Source organism: Coccinella septempunctata, chromosome X (assembly GCF_907165205.1).
Source record: "Coccinella septempunctata chromosome X, icCocSept1.1, whole genome shotgun sequence".
Taxonomy (NCBI): Eukaryota; Metazoa; Arthropoda; class Insecta; order Coleoptera; family Coccinellidae; genus Coccinella; species Coccinella septempunctata.
Window position 1 is genome coordinate 17,070,667 of NC_058198.1, and position 12,162 is coordinate 17,082,828.

The following is a 12,162-nucleotide window of genomic DNA, read 5'->3' on the forward strand; positions in this document are numbered from 1 at the left end:
CTATTTCTTGATCGCAGGTCAAGGAGCGTTCAGTCTTTTACGCATAGTACTTAAAACAGTACTGTTGTCTTTTCTCTACATCTAACAATTTTCAATTTTTTTCGAAGTTAATACTTCATTTTGAATAAAGAGCGCGGGCTGGAGTTACAAATCCTACAAAAGTTTTCATTTTATAGGTTTCTCCTTCTTCCTAAAAATCTCAATGTAGTCATTTACATTGAAAAGTTTGATATTAGGATCTTCTTTTCTTCTAATAGATGTCATATTCAGAATCTCCTTCAGAATGAAAGACCTCGTCAAGCGTTTTCTCAGATTTCCGTTCGACACATACTGCTTTTTTTCTCCAACATCGGAATTTATTTTCTTCACGACTTTTTGGCTATGTTCATCTTGATTACCTTCTCTTCTTGCAGAGTGAGTGTCGGATTTTTTCTGCGGAACTTTTCCTCTTTTTCGTTCTCCTACATGTGACTTCAGAAAATTCCTGATTTGAACTGTTCTCCTCAAGTCAATTTGTTTAGACTTCAATTTTTCCAATCCCATTCTCAAGATCTTCTTTCTGTCCATCCCGTCTTCCACAATGAAAAAAATATTTAAGTATGAAACGATAAAATTCGATAGTATCAAAGTTAAAAAATGTAAACCAAAACACAATATTTGCAGCACGAAGCACATTCACAACTGAATACTTTGTACATCTACTCTGCTGTTATATAGCCCCTCTACCATCCCTCCTTAGCACCCCACCACCCAATTGCCCGTTCCGTCGTCTGATTCGATATTAGATTGCTGTGACTTAAAATTTCTATGGAATCAACGTATTACATTCGTTCGATTTAACTGTCACACGTCGGACTGTTTGTTGATTTATCCTTAACTTCCTATGACCAATTTTAAAGTGTTACTTTTTTTAGTTGTATGATGAGCCTTGAGAAAGGAACAAAATAGTTCCGAAACGTTGGCGAATTCATAAGAGATTGTTTTTCAACCTGTCCAAATTCCTGCGATATTTTACTTATTGTGTTCAATTCATTATTTATGATACCTAAAAAGAACATATAAAATATTTTGTTATTTTGTGATACTTGAGCCTAACACTAAAAATACCTAAAATTATAGAGTGTTTTATAAAATTATGAGTTTATGAAACATATGCGAATTTAAATGATAATTCTCCAGAGTATTTTTCTTACATATAGAATATACTATATTACTGTTTATTTTTTCAAACGTTTCTGATATCATGAAATGATAAAATATCAACAATTGAAAAGTATAAGTTTTCGATACAGATAATAACTATCTGGATAAGCAAGTATTAAAGCGCATTAGTATTTCAATTCTTAAGTTTGTTTCAAATCTCGCTGCTCCAAACAATATTTCAAAATTAATAATTTCTAGAGAATTCTTTTTCATCATTTACATTCACGTTGTAGATGGTATACACGTTTTTCCTGAGGAAATAAAAACTATAGAAAGAATGTCCCTGAATAGATTTAACGACTCTGATGTATATGCAGAAATCCATGTAGGTTAGAATCGTTATTTTTTATTTTCACCCTAATTATACGGAGCACTACTATCTACTTCATGAATTTCATTTTCAATGTCTTAACCGGGAAAACGAAAAATTTTGAGTATATAATAATGAATAAATAAATAAATAAATAAATAAATAAATAATTAAAATGAAATATTCTCATATTATAAGAGTTAAAAACTTGGTTTCTTTAAATACGGCATGGATTCCCATCGAGTAACATGTGACTCTGGTGACATGACATTGAATTTTCCAAGATTTCAAGCTTTCAGTATGCTTTAATGATAGAATGATGCAACATTCAGAAATTGTTGTCGAAGTCATAATGTATTTTTAACAGCATATCCACCAAAAAATTCTTTCGTTTTGTACTTTCATCGAAAAAAATTTGTTTAAATAAAAACCTCTATTTTAGTCGAATTATGATCCATCCTATCCTTACTATGCCCAAAATTGACAAGGTATTCCTGGATACGGAATATTCTGCTATCGTTTTTCAAAATGGGGAATTATACGGAAATAACTTGATATTAGTCCGAAAGTCACACTAAAACATTTGTAAGGCCTCACTATCTCCAAAATTTAAGACGAAAATCGGAAATTATATTCACGCCCAGTACGAAAAGAAGTTATTAAAAAAAAATAAACAATGCAAGTGACATTCAGTAAAGTGAAAATAAAATATCGCCGAAATAATGTCGAAATTAGACATAGTCAAACTTATGCAAGTTTTTGGCCGTCCAACTTCATTTGTAGTTTAGATTAGATATTTTATGATTTCTATGCTGATCCGGCTATCGAAAATATTCAAAATGATTTTAAAAAGGCCGTTTTATAGAAAAAAGTTTTATTTTGAGATGCTGGGGTTCGAACATAAATCGATAATTAATTGCAATATTTCCGAAAAATGCATCAACAATCAAATATCTTATTTCAAAATACTTCAAAGTTCATGCTATACAATTCCTTGTTTTCGCAGGTAGTAATTATGACCAAATCGGTCCGTTGCGGGCGGAAACGTTGAGGGATGGTTTATTGTATTGGTTATACTGTACCTGTGTTATTCTGTACCTGTCACCTAGTCAAAGTAACAAATATTTTACTGTATACTTCAATACGTCAATGGTTCTGAATAGGGTTTTTTCTGCTTATCAAGAAATAGTAGTCCCGTAGATCAGTTATGGCACTGTTTTGGTTTCCATGCTATTGTTCTGGTTTTTTTTTAAAGATAAATCCCCTTTGTATTTGTCAAGAGAAATGAGATTTCGATAATTAAGTATGAACGTTGACTTCTATTCTATCTGTCTATTATATTCGTCAATGTAAACTGTTCTTTGTTTCAGGCTCTGGTAATTACTTTTGAAATTAATTCATTTTAATGAAACATCCTCTACACATCCATATAGCTCATGGAAAACTTCGAAAAACCGAATAAAAAAGTTACTTTCTTCCGTCATGAATTTCTTAAAATGGATTGCTGAAATTTATTAGAGAAAATAACGAAAAATTTTGGTTGCAGTAGCCTTTTTCTTGAGGTTGAAACTGGAATAATAATATTCGCGAGAGTACTGAAGCTGGCATATGGAATAATGAGAAAACAATATAAAAAATTGTGCGGTGCGTAGCGTTAGATCTATGACGCCCTTATAACTAGTGAAACTGAAAAGAGCAAATTTTTTCAATTATCTGTAGGATATAAATAGTAGATGAATCCCTAAAACAATGTTCTTGAATGACAAAGAAAAGCAGGATTGGAAATTATCCTGGTTATAGTGAACCAATGTCTCAATAAATGAGAGGATGAAATAACTCAAAACAAACGAAATTAATTCAGGAACATAATACACATTGATATAAAAGTGGACAAACAAATCAACAGTTGTTAGTTTTCATATATCTGAGTTGAATTCGTTTATTTATCGCCCTTATTCGAAGGCTCACTTATTTGATATCCTCCTACTTAATTTTTACAGATAATTAGTATATCTGGTCATATTTTGAAGTTTTAATTTTTTTTATACCGTACTTGGAACGGGACCTAACGTTGTCTTTTGAGTACACCTAACAATTTTTAATTTTTTTTCAAACCTAATGTTTCATTTAGAATACACTCTATATCATAAATGATTCATTATATCAGACTTGCACTCTGAATTCATACATAACCTATTGCTTGATTGCAGGTCAAGAAGCGTTCAGTGGATTTTTTTTTGCATAGTACTTGAAACAGTTCTAACTGTTAACTTTTATAATCTCCTATCATTTTTTATTTGTTTTCAAAATTAATGTTTCATTAAGAATATGCTGTAAATTCAAATATCAGACTTGCACTCCAATATTATGAATTTTCTATTTCTTGATCGCAGGTCAAGGAGCGTTCAGTCTTTTACGCATAGTACTTAAAACAGTACTGTTGTCTTTTCTCTACATCTAACAATTTTCAATTTTTTTCGAAGTTAATATTTCATTTTGAATATAGAGCGCGGGCTGGAGTTACAAATCCTACAAAAGTTTTCATTTTATAGGTTTCTCCTTCTTCCTAAAAATCTCAATGTAGTCATTCACATTGAAAAGTTTGATATTAGGATCTTCTTTTCTTCTAATAGATGTCATATTCAGAATCTCCTTCAGAATGAAAGACCTCGTCGAACGTTTTCTCAGATTTCCTTTCGACACATACTGCTTTTTTTCTCCAACATCGAAATTTATTTTCTTCACGACTTTTTGGCTATGTTCATCTTGATTACCTTCTCTTCTTGCATCGTGAGTGTCGGATTTTTTCTGCGGAACTTTTCCTCTTTTTCGTTCTCCTACATGTGACTTCAGAAAATTCCTGATTTGAACTGTTCTCCTCAAGTCAATTTGTTTAGACTTCAATTTTTCCAATCCCATTCTCAAGATATTCTTTCTGTCCATCTCGTCTTCCACAATGAAAAAAATTTTTAAGTATGAAACGATAAAATTCGATAGTATCAAAGTTAAAAAATGTAAACCACAACACAATTTTTGCAGCACGAAGCACATTCACAACTGAATACTTTGTACATCTACTCCGCTGTTATATAGCCCCTCTACCATCCCTCCCTAGCACCCCACCACCCAATTGCCCGTTCCGTCGTCTGATTCGATATTAGATTGCTGTGACTTAAAATTTCTATGGAATCAACGTATTACATTCGTTCAATTTAACTGTCACAAGTCGGACTGTTTGTTGATTTATCCTTAACTTCCTATGACCAATTTTGAAGTGTTACTTTTATTAGTTGTATGATGAGCCTTGAGAAAGGAACAAAATAGTTCCGAAACGTTGGCGAATTCATAAGAGATTGTTTTTCAACCTGTCCAAATTCCTGCGATATTTTACCTATTGTGTTCAATCCATTATTTATGTAGGATCCACAATTGTGTAAATATTGTAAATAAATGTTGTCGTGCATGGAAGACTTTAGAAATTCGAACTTTCCGAAGTCTTTCGTTGAAGAAAATAGGTCACAGCTTTGCGCCTTGAAACAAAACAGATTTCTATAGAAATCTGTTTCCTATAGAAACAATAGATAACTAGATTTATCGCCAACCCCTACAGATGTTAAGAGAAAGGTCTAAACTTTATGGCAACAGCAGGTGTAACATTAAGTCATTGACGCTGGCGTGAACAAAGATTCTTTTAACATTGAGATACGCCAGATGACGTTTGCTGATTGATGGGACAATTTGAAGACGGGGTAAGTACCATCCCAAGACTTGGTACTGCTGGAGTCCAATTGGTCCAAAAGTAAAAGAGACATCCCCTAAGTTTTCCCATCAGAAATGTGGGTGGGCCTTGAAGCTTTAAAATCATTGTTCTTTCCGGAAAAACATTCATTCAGAGGTACATTCAGAGAGTTAGATTCAGAGATTCAGATTCAGATTGATTCGCTAAGTGTCGGGTTCAGTTCTGAATATAGACGAAAGACGAATAGACGATTCAATATTTAGATGTTTAGGCGATTAGACGATAAGAGTTTTATTTAGAAGTAAAGAAAGTTTAGAGTAATAGTCAGCAATCGGTCACAATATATTTAATATATTGTGTAGAGTGAATCCAACGTGTACATTTGTAAATAAACTTGTAAATAGAGTTCGAGTTTTATTAACAACACCATTAAGAAGAGGGGAAATATAGATTTATTTTTGTCTGAAAGAGAATCATACCCTAGACCAGATAAAAAAGCCTACATTTTGGGGGCTCGTCCGGGATATCAAAGTGAATTTCATCAACGGGAATAAAAAGTTCATACATCAACCAGCATTTGAAGAAAGAATTGAAGCTACTTAGACGAAGTGCATCAACGACTGGAGAATTTCTTTCGACGTCCAACCGTAAGCAGCGAAGCAGACGACGAGGAGCAACCATCGCAATTGTGAAGTGTGTGATGTGTTTAAAGGCCAATTTGTGAAAATCTAGTGACGTGCAAAACTTTTGGATCACATACGGAAACAAGGTAGGATCTTTCCTTATAGTCGACGAACGGAAAACGAATTGCTTTGTTGTGTGTTAACTCCAATAACTAGACGAAAGTTGCAGCACTTATTTTTTCGAATTGAGACTTCTTTGTTGAAAGACGAATTGGCGTCCAGGAGACATAAGGATTTCTTCGAATTGTTCGAATATTTTGATTGAGATTTTGCGAATAACTTTTGTGTATTCAAATTCATTTATTTTTTAAATTAGACATTTGATCCAGTATTAGACGTTACGCACTAGAAAGAGGAGACGTATTTTTGTTTTGAAGTTTTATTTTGTTCATTTTTTTTTAATTACCATTGTGTAGTATTTCAAGATAAAGGGATTTTTGAATTAGATAATCATTCATTATTGACCTAGATAAGGGTGAGATGAACGGAATCTGTAAGATTGTGATTCCGATATTTTTTTTTATAGATATTTTCATTTGAATTGTGTTTTTGTTGTTTTTGTGTATTGTGTGAACGATTGCTGATTAACGTTTTCGCGTGACCATTAGGTAGAGAATTTCGGTTCGTTTCATTTTCTTTTTCGTTTCGAGTACTCTTTTTCAAAAAGCGATATGTATTTAGGCGAAATAGTCGATATTGAGCGCGGAATCACGAGCGCGAAGATTCCAGCCATAAGGGCTCTTCATATCATTTGTTTCGGCTCTGAAGGGGAGAATTACAAGAGACGTCGAGCTCTACGTAATTTTGCTGGGTTTTCTTGGGGAATAGAATCTCAAGAACATAAAGAGCATTTAGAGCTGGTCTCAAAGGAGTTGACTGCGGCAGATTTGACAGCTATTTGTGGAATATTGAATTTATCGTACGATGGGTCGACCGAAGAAGTAGCCAAGAGAATATGTGATTTTCTAGCTTCTCCCACTGAAATCACAAACGATGAGGAGGATAGGGAATCGGAAGATGAGCGGAGCTCCTTGGTTTCCACTCAAAGCCGAATTGAGCGTAATGGGGGCGAAAATCGAGAAGGTAGAAGTTGCTTTTCGCTTACGTTTAGAGATGTTGAAGACTCTATACGTCCATTCAGCGGAAATGACGACTATCCGGTTTCTAGGTGGATTAACGATTTCGAAGGAATCGCAAGCTTGACGAACTGGACGGATCTTCAGATGTTGCTGTTCGCAAAAAGATCACTTACGGGATTGGCGAAGTTGTTTGTGCAATCCCAGTCGGGCGTTAAGACGTGGTCTTCTTTGAAAAAAGAGTTGATCGAAGAATTTGGGATCCGTGTGAGTACGGCTCAGATTCACAAGTTATTGGCCAAGAGGATTAAAAAATCCAATGAGAATGTGCAGGAGTACATTCTCACGATGCGAGAAATTGCCAGTAGGGCTAATATCGAAGATGACGCGGTCATTCAATATATCATTGACGGAATTCTTGATGATTCTGGAAATAAAGTCGTTCTGTATGGAGCAAGGAACTTCCGAGATTTCAAGGAGAAGGCCCGAATATACGAAGAAATCGCCAAAAAGAGGAATCTCCCGGTACAAAGGAGAGAGGTCAATCCAAGTGAGAGACGTAGTACCGAGGGAAAACAGGGAACGGAAGTGAATCGTAGTCGTTCTGGACGAAACGAGGCTAAAACTAACAACCTCAATAAGTACAGTCAAAACTGTTTCAACTGTGGAAAACAAGGACACATGTCGAGGGAATGTCCGGATAAGGCCAAGGGCACGAAGTGCTATAAATGCCAGGGGTTCGGGCATATTGCAACGAATTGCACGCGAAAAGAAGCACAGAAGACACCTTCCAACAACGTAGCCATGATGGAATGTGTTCCAAAAAATTCTGTGGAATTGAGCATAGGATCTTTCGTTGTCGATGCTCTTTTCGATACAGGAAGCGACATCAGTATCATACGAGAAGACGTCTATAAAAAACATTTTAAGGAGTTGCCTTTGTCAGACGATGTCCTCGCAATAAGAGGCTTGGGTCATCATAAAATGAGCACAATGGGGTCGCTTCAGTTAGATGTGAAGATATGCGGTCATAGTTACTCACTCATATTCCATGTGATGTCGAGGGATTCTTCTGGATTCCAGGCGATATTGGGGAGTAACATACTGAAGCAAGCGACGATTCACATTGGGGATGACGGCATTAGAGTCGATCCGAAAGTATCTGAAGACGATACGAGTCGATGGCTAATGAACATCGTTGTGGATGACGAGGAGGACGAAATCGATGTTGGCCACATCGAAAACGTCGAGGTGAAAAAGGAAGCCCACGACTTGATGAAGAACTATGCGCCAGAGAAAACGGAAATTACGGATATAAAAATGAAAATAATTCTCAAAACTGAGGAGCCTATTTATCAAAGAGCAAGGAGACTTTCTGTACCGGAACAAGAAGAGGTAGACAAGCAGATAGATGAATGGTTACAAGAGGGCGTGATCAGGGAGAGCTGCTCAGATTTCGCCAGTCCAATTGTACTTGTCAGTAAAAAGGATGGCACTAAAAGGTTATGTTGTGATTATAGAAAGCTCAACAAGAATATTATCAAAGACAGGTTTCCGTTACCACTGATCGAGGATGTCATGGATCGCCTAGATGGAGCAATGTTTTTCACTACTATAGATCTGAAAAACGGGTTTTTTCATGTCGAGGTCGAGGAGAGTAGTGTAAAGTACACATCTTTCATAACGCCCACTGGGCAATACGAGTTTTTGAAATGCCCTTTCGCTGACGACGTATTGATCTATTATATGGACCACTTGATCATACCTAGTAAAGATGAAAAGGAGGGTTTGGAAAAACTGAAAAGGGTACTGGAAGTAGAAAAAAAGTTCGGGTTAGAAATCAAGAGGAAAAAATGCCAACTGTTGAAGAAGAAAGTTCAGTTTTTGGGATATATCGAAGTAGAGGGAATTAGCTATGTCCTGATTACAACAGGTGTACCGAGAGGAAACGGTCAAGTGGAAAGAATTAACCGATCTATTATTCCGGTATTCGCCAAGCTCAGTATGGATGAACCAACAAAATAGTACAAACATACAGATAGAGTTCAGAGGGCGCTTAATTCGACATACCAGAGGAGCGTAGATACAACTCCTTTCGAAATGCTGATAGGTGTGAAAATGAGAAAAAAGAAGACATTGTGGTCAACGAAATCATCGAGCAGGAAGTCAGGAAACTGTTCGATGATGAAAGGGAAGAACTGAGGAAGAACGGAAAAAAACAGCTTATAAAAGTGCAGGAGGAAAATAAGAGAAGTTACAATTTGCGACGGAAAAGTGCGGCCAATTATAAAGAAGGAGAACTTGTAGCGATCAAAAGAACTCAGTTCGGATCTGGTCTAAAGTTCAGTAGCAAGTTCTTAGGCCCTTACGAAGTGGTGAAGGCTAAGGGCAAGGAAAGGTACGAAGTCGTGAAGATAGGTGCTCACGAGGGCCCTAAGCATACGACTACCTGTGCGGAATTCATGAAACCATGGGTCAATTTCGCTGATACCGAGTCCGAGGCGGACTCGTAGTTCAGGATGGCCGAGTTGTAGGATCCACAATTGTGTAAATATTGTAAATAAATGTTGTCGTGCATGGAAGACTTTAGAAATTCGAACTTTCCGAAGTCTTTCGTTGAAGAAAATAGGTCACAGCTTTGCGCCTTGAAACAAAACAGATTTCTATAGAAATCTGTTTCCTATAGAAACAATAGATAACTAGATTTATCGCCAACCCCTACAGATGTTAAGAGAAAGGTCTAAACTTTATGGCAACAGCATGTGTAACATTAAGTCATTGACGCTGGCGTGAACAAAGCTTCTTTTAACATTGAGATACGCCAGATGACGTTTGCTGATTGATGGGACAATTTGAAGACGGGGTAAGTACCATCCCAAGACTTGGTACTGCTGGAGTCCAATTGGTCCAAAAGTAAAAGAGACATCCCCTAAGTTTTCCCATCAGAAATGTGGGTGGGCCTTGAAGCTTTAAAATCATTGTTCTTTCCGGAAAAACATTCATTCAGAGGTACATTCAGAGAGTTAGATTCAGAGATTCAGATTCAGATTGATTCGCTAAGTGTCGGGTTCAGTTCTGAATATAGACGAAAGACGAATAGACGATTCAATATTTAGATGTTTAGGCGATTAGACGATGAGAGTTTTATTTAGAAGTAAAGAAAGTTTAGAGTAATAGTCAGCAATCGGTCACAATATATTTAATATATTGTGTAGAGTGAATCCAACGTGTACATTTGTTAATAAACTTGTAAATAGAGTTCGAGTTTTATTAACAACACCATTAAGAAGAGGGGAAATATAGGTTTATTTTTGCCTGAAAGAGAATCATACCCTAGACCAGATAAAAAAGCCTACATTTATGATACCTAAAAAGAACATATAAAATATTTTGTTATTTTGTGATACTTGAGCCTAACACTAAAAATACCTGAAATTATAGAGTGTTTTATATAATTATGAGATTATGAAACATATGCGAATTTAAATGATAATTGTCCAGAGTATTTTTCTTACAGAAAGAATATACTATTATATATTACTGTTCATTTTTTCAAACGTTTCTGATATTATGAAATGATAAAATATCAACAATTGAAAAGTATAAGTTATCGATACAGATAATAACTATCTGGATAAGCAAGTATTGAAGCGCATAAGTATTTCAATTCTTAAGTTTGTTTCAAATCTCGCTGCTCCAAACAATATTTCAAAATTAATAATTTCTAGAGAATTCTTTTTCATCATTTACATTCACGTTGTAGATGGTATACACGTTTTTCCTGAGGAAATAAAAACTATAGAAAGAATGTCCCTGAATAAATTTAACGACTCTGATGTATATGCAGAAATCCATGTAGGTTCCTATATATAAGTACAGAATCGTTATTTTTTATTTTCACCCTAATTATACGGAGCACTACTATCTACTTCATGAATTTCATTTTCAATGTCTTAACCGAGAAACCGAAAAATTTTGAGTATATAATAATGAATAAATAAATAAATAAATAAATAAATAAATCAATAATAAAAATGAAATATTCTCATATTATAGGAGCTAAAAACTTGGTTTCTCAAAAAACGGCATGGATTCCCCATCGAGTAACATGTGACTCTGGTGACATGACATTGAATTTTCCAAGATTTCCAGCTTTCAGTATGCTTTAACGATAGAATGGTGCAACATTCAGGAATTGTTGTCGAAGTCATAATGTATTTTAAACAGCATATCCACCAAAAAATCCTTTCGTTTCGTACTTTCATCGAAAAAAATTTGTTTAAATGAAAACCTCTATTTTAGTCGAATTATGATCCATCCTATCCTTATTATGAGCAAAATTGACAAGGTATTCCTGGATACGGAATATTCTGCTATCGTTTTTCAAAATGAGGAATTATACGGAAATAACTTGATATTAGTCCGAAAGTCACACTAAAACATTAGTAAGGCCTCACTATCTCCAAAATTTAAGACGAAATTCGGAAATTATATTCACGCCCAGTACGAAAAGAAGATATTAAAAAAAAATAACCAATGCAAGTGACATTCAGTAAAGTGAAAATAAAATATCGCCAAAATAATGTCGAAATTAGACATAGTCAAACTTATGCAAGTTTTTGGCCGTCCAACTTCATTTTGCTGTTTAGATTAGATATTTTATGATTTCTATGCTAATCCGGCTATCGAAAATATTCAAAATGATTTTTAAAAGGCCGTTTTATAGAAGAAAGTTCTATTTTGAGATGCTGGGGTTCGAACATAGATCGATAATTAATTGCAATATTTCCGAAAAATGCATCAACAATCAAATATCTCATTTCAAAATACTTCAAAGTTCATGCTATACAATTCCTTGTTTTCGCTGGTAGTAATTATGACCAAATCGGTCCGTTGCGGGCGGAAACGTTGAGGGATGGTTTATTGTATTGGTTATACTGTACCTGTGTTATTCTGTACCTGTCACCTAGTCAAAGTAACAAATATTTTACTGTATACTTCAGAACGTCAATGGTTTTGAATAGGGTTTTTTTTGCTTATCAAGAAATAGTAGTCCCGTAGATCAGTTATGGCACTTTTTTGGTTTCCATGATATTGTTCTGGTTTTTTTTACAGATAAATCCCCTTTGTATTTGTCAAGAGAAATGAGAT